At 39.3% G+C, this 19951-nt stretch overlaps 1 long non-coding RNA gene across 1 annotated transcript in view; it reads left to right on the plus strand.

The window, feature by feature from the left end:
• LOC143682504 (uncharacterized) overlaps positions 1 to 19951 on the plus strand; it is an 87877-nt gene that overhangs the window by 50901 nt on the left and 17025 nt on the right. The window contains exons 2-3 of the long non-coding RNA XR_013175164.1: positions 6069 to 6163; positions 12216 to 12400. This is a non-coding gene — a long non-coding RNA (uncharacterized LOC143682504). The remainder of the gene's footprint in view (positions 1 to 6068; positions 6164 to 12215; positions 12401 to 19951) is intronic.

Here is a 19951-nt window from a genome sequence, read left to right on the forward strand (position 1 = left end):
AGTTCTCCAACCTTCTCTTCTCACCCCAGTACCCTAATAAATTTATTAAGTCCTTTTCCTAAGGAAGAGAGAGAGAGAGAGAGAGAGAGAGAGAGAGAGAGAGAGAGAGAGAGAGAGAGAAGAAAAACACAGAAGAGAATATTTGGAGTTTGGGGAAAGAGAGAAACCTCCAGATTGGAGGTTCCATACCAGAGGTGGAGCTGGAGGTTGAGGATTCAGAGTCAAGAGTAAATCTTGGTCAGAAATTGCTATGGGAAGAGTCCAGTGGTCATAAGCCAAGATACACCTGGGAATGGAGAGAGGTCTGAATAAAGAAGGGTGAGCCCAAGACCTTGTTGTTAAGGAACCCTGACCTTTAGGTATAGTAGCTAAGTGAAAACTCAGCCTTATCTAGAAGGAGGATGAAAAGAGAAAGATGGAGGCTGAATTAGCAGACAAGGACAATAAGGACACATTTTAATCTGCTCAAGTTGCTGGAATGCAATATACCAGAAATGGATCAGCTTTTTTAAAAATGTATTTATTAATTTAAAAAAACTAACAACAAACAAACGAAAATATTAACATATCATTCTGTTGTACATATATAATCAGTAATTCTCAATATGACCACATAGTTGCATATTCATCATTTCTTAGAACATTTGCATCCATTCAGAAAAAGAAATAAAAAGACAACAGAAAAAGAAATAAAACGAAAACAGAAAAAAAGATTATACATACTTACTATACCCCTTACCCCTCACTTTCATTTATCACTAGCATTTCAAACTAAATTTATTTTAACATTTGTTCCCCCTATTATTTATTTTTATTCCATATGTTCTACTCGTCTGTTGACAAGGTAGATAAAAGCAGCATCAGACACAAGGTTTTCACAATCACATAGTTACATTGTGAAAGCTATATTATTATTCAGTCATCATCAAGAAACATGGCTACTGGAACACAGCTCTACATTTTCAGGCAGTTCCCTCCAGCCTCTCCACTACATCTTGAACAACAATGTGATATCTACTTAATGCATAAGAATAACCTCTAGGATAACCTCTCGACTTTGTTTGGAATCTCTCAGCCATTGACACTTTGTCTCATTTCACTCTTCCCCCATTTGGTCGAGAAGGTTTTCTCAATCCCTTGATGCTGAGTCTCAGCTCATTCTAGGGGTTCTGTCCCACATTGCCAGGAAGGGCCGCACCCCTGGCAGTCATGTCCCATGTAGAGAGGGAGAGGGTGGTGAGTTTGCTTGTTGTGTTGGCTAGAGAAAGAGGCCACATCTGAGCAACAAAAGAGGTTCTCTTGGGGGTGACTCTTAGGCCTAACTTTCAAGTAGACTTGACCTATCCTTTGTGGGGTTAAGTTTCATATGAACAAACCCCAAGACTGAGGGCTCAGCCTATAGCTTTGGTTGTCCACACTGCTTGTGAGATTATCAGGAATTCAACTTGGGGAAGTTGAATTTCTCCCCGTTCTCACCACTCCCCGAAGGGGGCTTTGCAGATACTTTTCCAGTCACTGATCAAATCACTCTGGGATTCATCAGGGCATCACTCTGGACAAACCAACAAAATCTCATGTCCTACCCCAGATTCCAAGTACTTATGACATTCACTCAAACTATCTACATGAGTTATATTAGGAAATGCACTAGTCAAAATATAAATATTGTACCAAATGAACATTTTTGCTCTAGTCTCACATATAAGGTGAAATTTTTAAATATTAATTACCATCTATTTTCAGCACCCTGCAGTAATGACATTCCTTTGTTCTTCCTTATGCACAAACATTTTTAAAATTTGTACATTTATTATTATTAATAATTAACCATTAATAATTAAATATTATTATTATTAATAATAGTGACTCTGTACAGTCACTATTATTATACACTCTAGGCATTCCTAGATTATACCATCTCAATCTTTATCATCTATCTTTCTTTCTGATTTCATTTATGCCCCCAGCCCTCCTCCCTCTAACATTCTTATATGCAGCTTCATTCAGTGTTTTAACATAATTGTATTACAGTTAGGTAGTATTGTGCTGTCCATTTCTGAGTTTTTATATTCAGTCCTGTTGCACAATCTGTATCCCTTCAGTTCTAATTACTCAATATCTTACCCTATTTCTATCTCCTGATGGTCTCTGTTACCAACGAAATATTCCAAGTTTATTCACTAATGTCAGTTCATATCAGTGAGACCATACAGTATTTGTTCTTTTGTTTTTGGCTAATCTCACTCAGCATAATGTCCTCAAGGTCCATCCATGTTGTTACATACTTCATAACTTTATTCTGTCTTACAGCTGAATAATATTCCATCGTATGTATATACCACAGTTTGTTTAGCCAACTGTCTGTTGATGGACATTTTGGCTGTTTCCATCTCTTTGCAATTGTAAATAATGCTGCTATAAACATTGGTGTGCAAATGTCCGTTTATGTCTTTACCCTTATGATGGATCAGTTTTTAAAAAGGGATATATTAAGTTACAAGTTTACAGTTACAAGTTTTTAAAAATGTCCAAACTAAGGCATCCACAGAAAGATACCTTGACTCCAAAACGAAGACCAATGTCTGTCACATGGGAAGGTACATGGCTGGCATCTGGTAGTCCTTGTTCCTGATTCCATTGCTTCCAGCTTCTGATTCCAGTGGCTTCCTCTCTAAGTATCTGTGCACCTTTGCTTAGCTTCTCTTCTCCCAGGCAAAACTCTGGGTTCTGGCCTGCTTAGCATCTCATGGGAAGCACATTGCCATGTCTGTTGGGCTCTGCAACTCCAAATATCCTTGTCTAGGCATCTGCTCTCTCTTTCAGCACTCCAAGCATCTCCAAATATCTGCGTCTGGTCTTCCTCTATAATATTTCCCCTTTAAAAGGACACCAGTAAACTAGTCAAGACCCATCTTGAATGGGCAAAGTCATATCACCATCTAAATAGGGTGTCACATGTACCATAGGGTGTGTCACATCCATGGAAACAACCTCATCAAGAGTTTTCACCCTGAACAATAGGTCTGCCCCCACAGGATTGAATTATGAAAAAGAATATGGCTTTTCTGGGGTACATAATCCTTCAAACCAGCACAGGACACAAAAGATATGTGCTCAATGCTTAAAATCTATGGCAAATTAGTGAATCCTATAATATTCTGTGGAGTTCAAGTAATTCCTCTATAGTTTGTACAACTAAGACTTTCTCTATATTATAAAATAGTTTTCCCTTTGAGCAGATAATTATTCCCTTTCTCTTTTATTCACTCTCTTTGATTGACGCTTATCAGTGTTTCCAACCCTTATGTAAAAGGGAACTTTTGCTAGACCTCATGATGGTTTGTGCAAGTTTGGGAGTAAGATTAAAGGTGGAACTGAGTTGACCTGCAAAATAGAGGGGAGGAGATAAAATGGCAAGGAGGAATTCAGGAGAGATGGAAAGAGTAGATTGTAAGCCTAGGCTCCTAAAAGGAAAGGACCAAGCAAGAAGTCTCTGGTGGCAAAAACGGCCAAAGAACAGACATTAGAGAACAGAAATATCTAACAGGGATTTTCCTAAAAATTGAGGGGGTGGGGTGGGTTGTGCAATGCAAACCTATGTTCTTCCTTCCTATCTGACATCTTCTGAAAGCCTGCAATACTCTTGTGCAAGAGAATTCTCTTTAGCAACTTCAAAGAGGCGTTAAACTGTGAGTCCAGCTTGGCTCAGCATGAAAGAGAAGTAGCACACAACAGCCAAGGGAAAAGGAACCAAGGCACACCTAAGATAGAAGGGTTTATTTCCATTTATATTTAGAAAAAGAAAGACATCCTCATGCTAGTGTTTAGAACCTAACAAACTGTACATGTTTCTGGTGCTTTATTATTTCCCCAGGTAACTATATAAAAATATTGTCCTTACCGTGGTAACTTCAGAGCTGGTTCCAGAAAATGGCAATTCTAATTGTGTACCAACAGAAAACAAAATGCAGGAATAGGGCATCTCTGTACAGATCAATGTTTTTTTTAAATAACCATTGTTTTTATGTTATTTAATTTTTATCCTTCCATGCACCCACATCCTTAAATGACAAATGAAAATTGTTTGCCCAGTGGAGTGAAATATTTCTTAAACAAAGGTTTCCAAGAGATTGAGAGAAGGTGAATTGGTCCTCTCATCCAGTCCTAGGTGACACTTCTACTCTGTTTATGAAACTAGGATGCTGAACTCTCTACCACCTGAGCTTCTGAGAATGTGAAAGCAGCCTGCTGGGAAGGAGATGGGTAGCAGCAGTATTAAAAAATTTTTGTTGTATGAATTGAGGTGGTATTTTGTCTGTTTACTACTTAGCTCATTGCCTTTTTTTCTATGTCTGCTTATTGTCATTTTTTTTTTATCTACTATCTGAGGATCTGAATTTCTTTGTTCATACTCCCCTCTTAGGTGAATTAAATGATCTGGAGCTTTGACTCAGGCTGGAGTTCCTGGGCTGGATAAGCTTGAGAATGGTTAGGTCTATAGCCTGATGACTCTGAATCCACGGGAGGCTGGGAAAGTATGCGGCTTCACCATTGTACCCTCCAGGGGAAACTGAAGTTGAGTATCAAATAGATCATCCAGACTGTGGTCTGCTCTGGAGCTGCAAGAGAGACCAAAACCAGATGAAAGGCACAGGAAAGCAGGTGCCAGAACCCAGGGAGAACTCGTGGGTTTGAAGAAGACTATGGCAGGAGGCTACATCTGGAGAGGCCCCTGAGCTACTTTTTTTTTTTGTAGGTAGGAGGTGAGCAGTTGGGGGTGTTGAGGGATTTTAGATATCCATGACTAATTATAACCCCACTACTGGCTTTTAGAGAAGTGGGACAAAGAGAAGTTAACTGAAAATCAAACACACATCTCTTCATATCACATGAACACCTGTTCTATTCATCGCCCCCTCGTAATAAAGTCTTTCATATAAAAATCAATGACATCCCTACAGGAGACCTGATTCCAGGACCATGCACTCCCCTCCCCTGAAAAAAAAAAGCAATGACAATTCTAGAATAGTTGTACATAAAACCAGATGGGAGCTTCATACCATCTGTCCAACCCGTCACTTGCAGATGTGGAAATCAGACTGCAGAGAGAGTAAGGGTCCTGCTGAGGTCACTCAGTGAGTCCATGGTTAATGGAGAGTGATGAACTCCTCAAAGGTGAGCAAATGCTCTCTTCACAGCCTAGGTTCTGGAAAAACATTTCTTGGCTATCCAGATGTTCTCAATTATCTGCTCAAAAGACAGAACCATGAACAGACAATCTGTATGTCTAGTTTCAGGTGCTTTTTCTTACAAGACCTACTTATCTTTTGCCTTGTCCTTGAAGGACTGAAGTTCAACTCTCAATATAAGCTTTTTTGTCCTCTCAGGAAGGTGAGAAAGCATAAATCCTGAAAACAGTGTTTGTGATTACTTAGCAGGAGCTACAATAAATGCCTTGAAATATTCCAAAAAAAAGCTGATATTGAGAAGAGGAATAACTGCCCTCACTTTAAATAGGCCAGTGAAGCAAGTGTGTAAACAGGATGATGATAATTTGCAGACAGAAACCTGAGACACAAAGGGCAAAGAACAACAAGCCAACTTATTTAAAATAAGAGTAAGCCTGAACAGAAAAAAAAAATTTTTTTTTAAATTCATGAGCTGTAATACTTATGCAGAAAATAAAATACTGTGTCTGGGACCCATACTTTGATGTCCAGGCCCACTACTCTCCTGTTATGTGAATGGAAAGCTTCAGCTTTCTGACCTATTTAGTGGGAATAGCCAGATTGCCTAAATCATAGGGTTGTTGGGAGGGTTGGATGTGATGATACAAATGCCTGGTATATAATAAGCATAAAAATGATTATTTTTATAATTATGTGAGGTTTTTGTCCTACATGTTTTAAGAACTTGTTGATAATTATTTATTCATTCATTTACTCATTTATTATTTGTTCTCCCCCAAATTCGTTCTGTCTTGCCATAGAACCCCATAGTTCTCCTACAGCTACCAATGTAAATAAGTGCAGAAAAATAACTGCTTTGCCCACCTTTTATCTTCACAGCCTTGCCAGATGCCTACTATGTTGTAACCAATCAACAAATGCTTGTGTAATGAATGACTGAATGAATAAAGAAGTTATTCCAGAATGATTTTAAAGTAAGTTGTTAGCCTCATGGCTATAACATTTCTCTCTTCCCTGTATCCTCTGTTTTTAACTACTAGATTATTTTTTTCCTAATATAAAATGTATTACACTCTTCCTGTTGAAAATTTGGATAACGCACAGAAAAGTATGAAGGAGAAATTTGTACTTAATTTTCTGGAGCTCCTGTAACACACTACCACAAACTGGATGGCTTGAAACACCAGAAATTTATTGCATCATAGTTTTGAAGTCTAGGAATCTGAAATCAGGGTGCCATCAGGACCATTCTTCCTTTGAAGTTTGTAGGGGCCTGGCAATGGCTTGCTGGCAGTCAGGGACATGACTCAATCTTGTCCTCCACCAACAGCTGTCTTAACTCTGTCTCCTACTAACTGCATCCAGTTTTCCTCTCCCTGAAGGGACATGGGTCATAATGGATCAGGACCTATGTTAATCCAATTTGACTTGTTCATCTTAACTAATCACATTTTCAAAGACCCTATTTCCAAACATGATCACTCTCGGGAGTTGGAACATATTCATCCATAACACCCCACATACACCACAGTGCAAAGTAACGTCTTCTAATACCTTGATATCCTTCCAGAGCTTATATAGTGTATTCTCAAGGCTTATATAGTGTATTCTACCCTCTCCCATATCTATAAATCTATAGCTATTTGGCTATATTTTAATATAGCTTCTTTAATTGGCAGTGCTCCCGGGAGCACTCACATATAAGTTCCCCAATACCTGGAGTGAATGTGTGAGTTTGTCAGAGTGTTTGCATCATTGACAGAAAACATCTACACAGTCTGAAAACACAAAGTATAAAAGGCAAATGGAAAAAAAATGTTTTTTGAGAGTGTGAAAATGAGTTATTTGTGGAGCAAACTTTACTTATTTTACAATTTGGTCATAAGCTGTCCCTGGTGACGAACTCCAAGTCAGTATGAGGTCATCTAGAATCTAACAGTGGTGATCCAGTTTTGCTAAAGAATTAAAAAATAATAATAACCACTGTGTCACCTACATTTGCATACAAAAAAAAGGACAAAGAGGTTTTGTCTCTCAAAAGTTGTTCTAATATTAATTAGCATTCATGGACTGGATTGAATATGTTATGTATCCCAGAAAAGACCACATTCTTTTAATTCATTCTTTTTTTTAATAATTTTTTATTAATAAAAAAATTATAATAAAGAAATGCAAACATCCTTAATATATGCTCATTCCGTTCTACATATATAATCAGTAATTCACAATATCATCACATAGTTGCATATTCATCACCATGATCATTTCTTAGAACATTTGATCAATTTAGAAAAAGAGATAAAAAGACAACAGAAAAATAAAACAAACAGAAAAAGAAAAAACAAATTTTACATACCATACCCCTTACCCCTCCCTTTCATTGATCACTAGCATTTCAAACAGAATTCATTTTAACATTTGTTCCCCCTATTATTTATTTTTAGTCCATATGTTCTATTTGTCTGTTGACAAGGTAGATAAAAGGAGCATCAGACACAAGGTTTTCACAATCACACAGACACACATTGTGAAAGCTATATCATTATACAATCATCATCAAGAAACATGGCTACTGGAACACAGCTCTACATTTTCAGGCAGTTCCCTCCAGCCTCTCCATTACATCTTGAATAACAAGGTGATATCTACTTAATGCATAAGAATAACCTCCAGGATAACCTCTCGACTCTGTTTGGAATCTCTCAGCCATTGACACTTTGTTTCATTTCACTCTTCCCCCTTTTGGTCGAGAAGGTTATCTCAATCCCTTGATGCTGAGTCTCAGCTCATTCTCGGGTTTCTGTCCCACGTTGCCAGGAAGGTCCACACCCCTGGGAGTCATGTCCCACGTACACAGGGAGAGGGTGGTGAGTTTGCTTGTTGTATTGGCTAGAGAGAGAGGCCACATCTGAGCAACAAAGAAGGTTCTCTTGGGAGTGACTCTTAGGCCTAATTTTAAGTAGGCTTGACCTATCCTTTGTGGGGTTAAGTTTCCTGTGAACAAACCCCAAGACTGGGGGCTCAGCCTGTAGCTTTGGTTGTCTACATTGCTTGTGAGAATATCAATAATTCAACTTGGGGAGTTTGAATTTTCCCCCGTTCTCACCATTCCCTGAAGGGGACTTTGCAAATACTTTTCCACTCACTGATCAAATCACTCTGGGATTCATCGGGGCATCACTCTGGACAAACCAATAAAATCTAATGCCCTACCCAAGGTTCCATGTACTTATGTTGCTCAACCAACTATCTACATAAGTTATTATTAGGAGATGCACTAGTCAAAATATAAATTTTGTACCAAATAAATATTTTTTGCTTTAGTCTCACACATAAGGTGAAATTTTAAAATATTAATTACCATCTATTTTCAGCACCCTGCAGTAATGACATTCATTTGTTCTTCCTCATGCAAAAATATTTTTAAATTTGCACCTTTAGTCATTATCATTATGTACTCTAGGCATTCCTAGATTATACCATCTCAATCTTTATCATCTATCTTTCTTTCTGATTTCATTTATGCCCCCAGCCCTCCTCCCTCTAACATTCTTATATGCAGCTTCATTCAGTGTTTTAACATAATTGTATTACAGTTAGGTAGTATTGTGCTGTCCATTTCTGAGTTTTTATATTCAGTCCTGTTGCACAATCTGTATCCCTTCAGTTCTAATTACTCAATATCTTACCCTATTTCTATCTCCTGATGGTCTCTGTTACCAACAAAATATTCCAAGTTTATTCACTAATGTCAGTTCATATCAGTGAGACCATACAGTATTTGTTCTTTTGTTTTTGGCTAATCTCACTCAGCATAATGTCCTCAAGGTCCATCCATGTTGTTACATACTTCATAACTTTATTCTGTCTTACAGCTGCATGATATTCCATCGTATGTATATGCCACAGTTTGTTTAGCCACCCGTCCGTTGATGGACATTTTGGCTATTTCCATTTCTTGGTAATTGTAAATAATGCTGCTATAAACATTGGTGTGCAAATGTCCATTTGTGTCCTTGCTCTCATGTCCTTTGAGTAGAGACAGCATATAGATGGGTCCTATTTTAAAATCCATTCTGCCAGTCTATGTCTTTTGATTGGGGAGTTAAATCCATTAACATTTAATGTTATTACTGCATGGGTAGTACTTTCTTCTACTATTTGCCTTCTGGATTTTATATATCATATTTAATTTTCCTTCTTTTTACCTTTACTCATAGTCTTCCTTTCTACACTCTTCTTCGCACCTCTCTCTCCTGTCTTTTCATATCTGTCTCTAGTGCTCCCTTTAGTATTTCTTACAGAGCTGGTCTCTTGGTCACAAATTCTCTCAGTGATTTTTTTGTCTGAAAATGTTTTAAATTCTCCCTCATTTTTGAAGGACAATTTTGCTGGATATAGAATTCTTGGTTGGCAGTTTTTCTCTTTTAATAATTTAAATATATCATCCCACTGTCTTCTCACCTCCATGGTTTCTGCTGAGAGATCTATGCATAGCCTTATTGGGCTTCCCTTGTATGTGATGGTTTGCTTTTCTCTTGCTGCTTTCAAGATTCTCTCTTTCTCTTTGACCTCTGACATTCTGATTAGTAAATGTCTTGGAGTACGTCTATTTGGGTCTATTCTCTTTGGGGTACACTGCACTTTTTGGATCTGTAATTTTAAGTCTTCCACAAGAGTTGGGAAATTTTCAGTGATAATTTCCTCTATTAGTTTTTCTCCTCCTTTTCCCTTCTCTTCTTCTTCTGGGACACCCACACCATGTATATACATGCACTTTATATTGTCTTTCAGTTTCCTGAGTCCCTGCTCATATTTTTCCTTTTTTTCCCCTATATTTTCTTTTTCTTGCCGATTTCGGATGTTCGTCCTCCAGATCTGAAATCCTACGTTCTATCTCTCAAAATCTACCATTGTAGGTTTCCATTGTTTTTTTCATCTCTTCTACTGTGTCTTTCATTCCCATAAGTTCTGTGATTTGTTTTTTCAGACTTTTGATTTCTTCTTTTTGGTCATTCCTTACCTTCTTTATATCCTCCCTCAATTCATTGAATTGGTTTTTCATGAGGTTTTTAATGTCTGTTCGTGTATTCTGAATTAATTGTTTCAGCTCCTGTATGTCATTTGAATTGTTGGTTTGTTCCTTTGACTGGGCCATAGCTTCAGTTTTCCTAGTGTGATTTGTTATTTTTTGCTGGCCTCTAGGCATTTAATTACCTTAATTAGTTTATTCTGGAGATTGCTTGCACTTCTTTTACCTAAGGTTTTCTTGCTGGATGAATTTGTTGTCTATCTGTTCTTTGACATTCAATTCAGCTTTATCTGGACCTCTAGCTTAAGTTTTGTTTAACAGAGGAGAATTTTTCAGTTCTTGTTTTCTTGTTTCTTGCCCTGCTTGTATGGTGCCTTTCCCCCCACCCCCACACTTAGGAGGGTCAACTTAGGTATTATAGACTGCAGCCAGATTTTCCCAGACCAAACTGGCCTCCTGTCAGGAGGAAAGAGTCACCTGTGTCGGTTTTCCCTGAGGGTGAGACCCAGCAGGTTGAAAAACTTTCCTTTGAAGTCTCTGGAACCCTGTTTTTCTTATCCTGCCCAGTATGTGGTGCTTGTCTGCCTGCATGTCCCACCAGCATAAAATGATGCAGTACCTTTAACTTTGGCTGGGGGTGTGGCGGAGTCAGAGGAGAGGTTGTAGGCTGGTTTTAATAGTTTCAAATTACCAAGCCCTGGTGTCTGAATTCCTTGAGAAAGTAATTCCACCTGAGTTGGGCTTCACCCCTCCCCTGGGGAAGGCACAGGCTCCAGACTAGCCCTCAAACAAGTTTGTTTCTGCCTATGCCTGGGGCAGTTGCAGCCTGAGGAGCCCTGCCGCTGTATCCTAAGGCAGTCAAGCCTTTGTAGAAACAAAGCCACAAAAACCTCTGTTTCCTTCTTTTTTTTCCCTTTTTCTGTCAGCCCTGCCCCCTTGGTGCCAGAGCAAAATATGTGACCTCTGCTTTGACCAGGTTCTCCTGAGCTGGGGCCTGTTTTAGTAGTCAGAATCTGTTAATTAATTCCACAATTGGCATTTGGTTGGGCTCAGCCCCTGCTGCTAGTAAAGTCTCTTTCCTTTCCCCTCTGGGAAGTGGCCTGTGGGGGAGGGGCACCAGCCACCATGGCTTGGGGGACTCACGGTTCTGGAGGGCCTCACACCCAGTCCATCTGGCCCAGACTGGGGTATGCTGTATGTCCGGTCACTGATGTGGCCCCAGGAGCTGTTCTGTACTGTGTCTGGTTATTCAGTAGCCGTTCTGGAGGATGAACTAAAATGCGCACATTGTTAAACCGCCATGTTGGCCCATTTTAATCCATTCTTGAGGGCCAGACCTATGGGGGGCGGGGCCTTTGGGTTAGGCTATTTCAATTGAGACGTGACCCAGGCACGTTCAAGGTTGGTCTCAGTTCTTCACCGGAGTCCTTTATGAGAGACGAAAGGTGGGGAGAGCAGGAGCACCTACAGGGACAAGCCTAGAGACATCTGGAGAAGGCCATTGAACCCGGAAGCCAGGATGTCGCCACGTGCCTTCCCATGTGACGGAGGAACACTGGATGCCAGCAGCCTTTCCTCAGAGAAGGTTTCTTCCTCTTGATGTCTTAATTTGGACATTTTCATGGTCTTAGAACTGTAAATCTGAAACCTAATAAATCCCCACTGTAAAAACCAACTCATTTCTGGTATATTGCATTCTGTCAGCTTTAGCAAACTGAAACAATTTAGCTTTCATTTTTGAAACTAATTTGAAACTGTTTCCATGAAAAGTATGAATCAGGAAACCGAAATTAGTGACGGATGGGTGTTAGTCCTGCGTGAGCAGATTCATTACCCTGCTCCCGGGTTCCTTGAGACCAGGAATGTCCCAGGAATGGAATTTGCCTTGAGGGCTTCCTATTAGCATGGTTTACTATTAATTCTGTTTCTTCAAATTATCATGCAATTTAAGTCTATAACTATTTAACAATGTTCTCATCCCCTTTGATTTCTAGATCGTAAAACACCTAACCAGAGAGAATGACCTAGCAAAGAAGACTCATATTTTTTGCTTCACATATGATCAAGGGTATTAAAAGATTAAAGACCCAAAACAGAGCAACTGGGAAAAAGTGAAGGAGCATGTAGAAAACTGAATGCTGCAGAAATGAACTCTGGTCTTTTCGTGGGGCTTTTCAAGGTAATGTATTTTCAGTTGAATGAATCATATGTATTTTTGTGATCACTGGTCAAATGGAAGTTAACTGGAAGAAAGGAATTTTGCTTTACATTATGCCAGCCCGATTGGTAAGAATTTCCCTGAATTTAGATTAGAGAATGCTTCTTGCTGGTGACTACAACACTGATGTGTGACTTTGCTTTGTAGTTATATCCAAATAACACCTTTCATGCTATTGGAAAAAAAAATTTAAACACTGGAGATAAAATAATAAAATGATTTAATTTATATTAAATACAGGCAATTCTTAGCTTTTGCAGGGTCACTTTTTTTTTTAACATGGGTGGGCACCAGAATTCAAACCCAGGTCTCTGGCATGGCAGGATTACAGCAATATTTACCCTGCCTACATCATGCAGATCCACGGTATGTACTGTTGGGGACCACTTCCACAGTAATTTGCTTTATTTTTCACATTAACTTTACTAAACATTTTGTTAAGTGCATTGTCTTTTATTTCTCTTCTTCCTAACTGTTCTGCAAATGGGATGGTTTTCTCTCTGTGTGTCTTTTTGTCTCTGTCTCTATATATTTTATAGATGAAGAAATTGAAACTCAAAGACTATAAGTAATTTATCCAAGATGTGGGTAAAGATCTGAGATAATAAGACTTTCAGAAAAGCAGACATTATCCTTCATCAGGAGCAATAGGCCATTTGGCTTTGGATTGGTGTTACTTTAATGTGGTTATTCTACTGACAAAATCCAGGTGAAAAACCAGAGAGGCTTACCTTTTCATCAGATATTATAGACTCGATCTCAAAAGTCATATTGCCATAATATGAATTTTTTCCTGGAAATTTTAGAAGTACAATCATCACTAAATAGACATATATAATAATAATAATAATCCCTTGTATGTATTGAAGTGCTCCACAGGTCATACATATTATCTTATGAATAATTTGTGCTGGAATACTTCCTAATTGTTCTACTTTTAGCTCTGAGCTAATGTGAATAAGCTGACTCCATTGTAAACCCCAAAGCAAATTGAAGCATTAAGAAAAATCATACAGAAATGAACCTCTGCCATACGACCTTCACCAAGTGGCCAAAGTTAACATCACCAGCTATTTTAGTTTCCTTGGCTGCTCAAGCAAATAGTATGCTATAGTGTGCTGGTTTGAAATGATGTATGTGTCCTAGAAAAGCCATGTTTTAATCCTAATCCCATTTTTGTAAAGGCAGCCATTTCTCCTAATCCTTATTCAGTATTGTATGTTTGAAACAGTAACTAGATCATCTCCCTGGAGATGTGATTTAATCAAGAGTGTTTGTTAAACTGAATTAGTTGGAGGCATGTCTCCATCCCAAATGGGTGGGTCTTGATTAGTTTCTGAAGTCCTATAAAAGAGGAAACATTTTGGAGAATGAGAGAGATTCAGAGAGAGTAGAGCAGAACGACATAGCCATAAGAAGCAGAGTCCACCAGCCAGTGACCTTTGGAGATGAAGAAGGAAAATGCCTCCTGGGGAGCTTCATGAAACAGGAAGCCAGGAGAAGAAGCTCGCAGATGACGCTGTGTTTGCCATGTGCCCTTCCAGGTGAGAGAGGAGTGCTGACTGTGATCACCAAGTGCCTTTCCAGATGAGAGAGAAATTCTGGCTGTGTTCGCCATGTGCCCTTCCACTTGAGAGAGAAACCCTGAAAGTTATTGGCCTTCTTGAACCAAGGTATCTTTCCCTAGATGTCTTAGATTGACATTTCTATAAACTTGTTTTAATTGGGACAGTTTTTCAGTCTTAGAACTATAAACTAGCAACTTACTAAATTTCCCTTTTAAAAAGCTATTCCATTTCTGGTATACTGCATTCTGGCAGCTAGCAAACTAGAACAAATGGATTGACTTAAACAATGGGAATTTATTAGCTCACAGTTTGAAGCTAAGAGAAAACCCAAATAAAAGTGTCATCAAGGCAATGCTTTCTTCCCAAAGATTGTATTCTGGAGCTGGCTGCTGGTGATCCTTGGAACTTATCTCCACTTCTGTCACCTGGTGATACAAATGGCAGCTTCTTCTGAGCTTTCAGTTCTTTCCTAGGTTCTGCTGAATTTCGGGTTCTTTCTTCCTGTGACTTCTTTTTTCACTTTTTCTGCCTGAATTTCATTCTGCTTATAAAGGACTCTAGTGATAAGATTAAGACCTATCCTGCTTGAATTGTGCTACACTTTAACTGAAGTAACCCTACTAGAAAGTCCTATTAAAATGGGTTCGCACCCACAGGAATAGATTAAATTTAAGAACATGTTTTTCAGAAGTATATATAGCTCACTCTATCCTCTGGATACCTCATGGTCTTTCTGCATGCAAAATACACTCATTCCATCACAACATCCCAGGAGCTTTAAGTTAAGTAACAATGCTGAGTACAAAGTCTCGTCCTAATCAGTTATGGGTGTAGAGTGTCCTGAGGCATAATTCTCTTTCTGTGGATCTGTGAAACATAGAGAACAAGTTACCTGCTTTCACCACACAACTCTGAAACACAGCAGGGCAAGCTCCATTAGATTTTAAGGTCTGAGAGTCATCTATAGTTCTGGGGTCACCCTCTGAGCTTGATGGAATGACTGCCCTACACTTTCCTAGTAGTGTAGGAACCATGCTCTCTCTAAACACTGGGGTAAAGCTTCACCCTCTCCAACCACAGGAATAGTGGCCAGCCTCTCTGCAAACTCCAGGGTGCAGGGGCCCAGACCCAGAACACTGGTGGTGAACAGGCTGTCCACAGTCCCCACCATCTCCAAGCACTTGGGTTGTAACACGCTCCCTGAATGCTGGGTAGAAGGCCCACTTCTCCAAGTGCCAGGGCAGATGACGGGCCCTCCTCAAAGCACAGGTATGTACCCACTCTTTCCACAAACATGGGTGGGTTTTCTCTCTTGGCCTGGGAGAGCTCTACTGCCAAGACCATGGCTTCCATGGTTCTGCCCTTGAAGTTATTCTTTATTTAGTTCATCCCTTCTCTGTTCCTTTCAGTCTAGGCTGGCAATGTTTCCACTCATACAAATATTAAAAAAAAAAAACTTGTCAGCATTGCATGTAGTTTATAGAAGTTCAAGCCATCAGACAATAGAACTTTCCACAGATATTTCCTGAATAACTGCATTTCGAATCCTGACTTGCATTGAAGACCTATGCTTAGTTAAATTCTCACACGGAGCTTGTGGTGATTTGAAGTTGTATGTACCCCAGAAAAACATATTCTTAAACTTAATCCACTCCTATGGGTGTGAACTCATTGTACATAGGGCCTTTCGATGAGGCTGCTTCAGTTAAGGTGTGACCCACATCAACCAGGATGGGTCTTAATCCTATTATTGGAGTCTTTTATGTGTAGAACCAATTCAGACAAGAAAGAGAAAGCCATAGGAAGCAAGAAGCTGAAATGGAACCTGGGAGAGAAGGAAGAAACCAGGAGCTGCCACCATGTGACTTGCCATGTGACAGAGGAACTAAGGATGACTGGCAGCTAGTCCTAGAATGCCACAGTCTTCAGGGAGAAAGCATTGCTTTGATGGTGCTTTGATTTGGACATTTTCCCAGCCTCAAAGCCATGAGTGAATAAATTCTCATTGCTTAAACTGAACTGGGAATTCTGGAAACTAGAACAGATTTGGGTACAGGGACAGTGGGATGTTGCTACAACTTAAAAAAAAATTTATTGTGATTATTTATATATATATATATGTTATATTTGCCATTTTAACAACTTTATGTGTACAGTTCAGTAACACTAATTACATTTAAAATGTCCTGTGATTACCACCATCAATTAACAAGACTCTTTCATCACTCCAAACAGAAACTCAATATCCATTAAGCAATAACTCACTATTCTCCTTTCCCTAGGCCTCCCTCTAATCTACTTTCTATATCTGTGAATTCTTTTTCTAGATATTTCATATAAGTAGAATTATACGATATTTGTCTTTTGAATCTAGCTTATTTCACTTAGCAAAATGTTTTAAAGGTTCATCTATGTTGCAGCATGTATCAGAACTTCATTCTTTTTGTGGCCAAAAAATATTCCATTCTCTCTGTGTAAACCACAGTTTTCCTTATTCGTCCATCTATTAATGGACACTTGGCTGTTCAGGCTATTGTGAATAATGTTGCTATAAACATAGATGTATAAGTATCCTTTCGAGTCCCAGACCATGCACCTAAAAAAAAGCATTCAATTCTTTGGGGTATATACCTAAGAGTGGAATTGATATGTCATATGGTAATTCCATATTTAACTTTTTGAGGAGTCACCAAAGTGTTTTCCATAGCAGCTGCACCATTTTATAGTCCCACCAGCATACATGAGGGTTCCAGTTTTCACACATCCTTGCCAACACTTATTTTCCCATTTGCTTTTTAAATAACAGCTATTCAATGGGTGTGAAGTGGTATCTCATGGTTTTGATTTGCATTTCCCTAATGACTAATGATGTTGAGCATCTTTTCAGAAGAATAACTGGGTTTTAACCAAACCCTTGGTCAATTGTTCCCTGATCCACTGGCTGCTGTTTGCAATATAGCCTCTCCATTGTAGGCCTAGTTCCTTGACAGCTTTTCAGTTGAGAGCTCCTCTTCACTCTCCACATCTGAATAAGAGGCCTCAAAATATTCCCTCCACCATCCCAGCTCACTATCACATTGGGATTTTACAATTTGTTGCTTAGAGATGCTTGGGCAAGAGCAAGTTATAAATGAATCAATGACATATTCGTGGCCCTTCAGAGTTTTATGACCTGTGTAATAGTTTGTAAGCTGCTGGAATGCAATATACCAGAAATGGAATGGCTTTTAAAAATATAATTTAATAAGTTACAAGTTTACAGTTCTAAAGAAGTGAAAGTGTCCAGTTAAGGCATGAACAAGAGGTTACCTTCACTCAAGAAAGGCCAATGGGTCAGGAACAGCTCTGTCAACTGGGAAGTCATGTGGCTGGCATCTGCTGGTCCCTCGTTCCTGGGCTCCATTGCTTTCAGCCTCCTTTCCTGTGGGGCATCCTCATTTTGCTTTCCAGGGCTGGCTTTCATCTCTTGGCTTCCCTTGGCTCTCTCCAGGTTCTGACTTGCTTAACATCTCATGGCAATATCTGCTGGGCTCCAAGTATCTCCAAATATCTGTGTCTCTGTTCTCCAAGTGTTGGCATCTGTGTCAGCTCTGCTCTGAAGTTTCTATAGGCACTCTCTCTGTAAGCTCTGACTCTCTCCAAAATGTTCCCTCTCTAAAAGGATTTCAGTGAACTAATCAAGACCCATCTGAAATAGGTGTAGCCACATCTCCATTGAATCAAAAGTTCACACTCATAATTGAGCATGTCACATCTCCATAGAGATAATGTCATCAAGTTTCTGCCTACAATTTGGAATCAGAATTAAAAGAAATGGCTGCCCCCACAAGAATGGATCAGGATTAAAACATGGCTTTTAGGGGGCACATAATAGATTCAAACCAATACAGCCTGCTTTGCACTACCCTTGAGTTATCACTGAGATGTCTAGCGTGTCTGCCTCTTCTGCTTTTGAACAAGACCCTTCTCAGGTTAACCAACTAACTACTTTTCTAGGCCTCAGTCTATTTTATCAGAGAAATCACCTTCTAATGTGGCAGAAAATGTTAGAATGCACAAAAGATATTCCAAAGAGTCTTAAGTAATAATTATCTAGCACTTCTAGGGCTGGATGGTGACTCCTCTGGAGTCAAATAAAACACCACTCACAAGCTGGCTAAACTTGAGGAAGCTATTTAACCTCCAAAGTATATTTTAAAAGTTTAAAGATAGAACACAGAGAGAAATAATAACCCCTATATGTGTTTACTGGAGGGTAATAGTGTTCAGTAAATATCCATTTCCTTTTTTAGTTTACATATGCCTAATTGTTCTTTTCATTTCTTTTCCTTTTTTTGTTTTGGCCATTGTTTAGACATACTTTCAATTTTGTTTTACTTTGATTGTGGGTACAAATCCTTCATATTTTATGCTCCAGCAAACATAAGGTGACCCAATGAACATACATTGATGATAAAATTAATAATTTTCATTTCAGTGGTAGGATGCGCACCTTTCATGTGGGAGACCTGGGTTTGATCATGCACCCCCGCCAAAAAAAAAATGAATAAGAAGAAATGATGACCTTAAGAAGAAAATAGGTAATTGGGGCTGGGCACAAGGATCATTATGCAGGATTATCATTTGCATACAGCAATGAAAATCTATTTTCTAATTTCATAGTCGATGAATCCTTATGTTTTTGTTTTTGTATATAAATGATAATTACATTACATCCACATACCCTACTTATCTGAAGAATAATTTTTAAGAGCCCGCTCAGTTTAGGAAGCCATGTGTATTAGGAGAAACTTCCTTCCTTTGGGGTTACTAGTTATGGTGACACCACAGAGAAACAAAAATAACACCCTAAATAAAAGAGTAAAAAGAACATTTCTGTTTGTTCTTATAATCGAATTTGAATTAAACCAAAGAAGCTTGTGGAAAGTTTGGAAGATGGTGGAGAAGGGAACTCCATTTTTAATTGGTCCCACCACCAAAACAACTAGGAAACAGGTGGGAGCTGTCTACCAAACTCCAGAGCTAGCAGAACGCTGATGCAGCATGTGGAAAAGAGTGGACGGAAGAGGCTGGTAAATTATAAGAAATGCCAGTAAAGTGCTCTCTCCTTGCAGCACTGCTCATCCCCAAAACTCACAGCAGGCAGCAGTGAGGTACTAAACCTTGGTTACTAGTACAGTTTTCTAGTGCCAGGGTGGGATATAAAAACCTAGTTCCCCACAATCTGGGGGTGTGCAGTCCAATGGATAATCACTGCTTTGATTAGCCACCTCTGGTCACTGGATTGCCCAGTTCTGAAGTGGCCATTGTTCCAACTAACCCCAAGCAAAAGTTGCAGAGGAGCCTTAAAGATCCTTCCTCAAAGCTATGGAAACAATGAAAGGGATGCATTTATGAGGAATGCCAAATCAAGAAAATACAGCTTCAAAGAGCCATTGGAGAAGCTCCTGGCACCCTTGCTGGATTTTCTCTTGTCCCATCCCCAGGACAATGTGGACCCAGCCGACACTTCCTTTGTGGGCCCCCAGCCACCTTCTAGCTACCAAAGACTGACTTGGAAATCTCCTCTCTGGCTGGCCCCCATCCCATAATTTTCCCTCTAGACAAAAGCAGGTAGAGACAGTGTAAGTAGTTTAAGAAACAATTGAGTCAGGCAGCCTGAAGCAAAAGATTACCTGTGTTAAGTCCTATGGTGGAACACCCAGGAGAAGGAGAAGGTCTGTTTTCTAGGGAATAGAGGAAGCATTCAAATTTCTGTAAACAGGGAAATTCTCAAGTCTACAAGAAGTCACAAACACAAGACAAGACAGTCCCCCAAAAAAGACGGGAAGGACCCTAAACTTTGCAATCACCTGGAACAGAACTTCTTGATAAAAGGGTTGAACACTGAAGGAGAGCACCAACCAATGCAAGCACCAGTGTGCCAAGATCATGAAAGATATTT

Source organism: Tamandua tetradactyla, chromosome 5 (genome assembly GCF_023851605.1).
Source record: "Tamandua tetradactyla isolate mTamTet1 chromosome 5, mTamTet1.pri, whole genome shotgun sequence".
In the NCBI taxonomy this organism is placed as follows: Eukaryota; Metazoa; Chordata; class Mammalia; order Pilosa; family Myrmecophagidae; genus Tamandua; species Tamandua tetradactyla.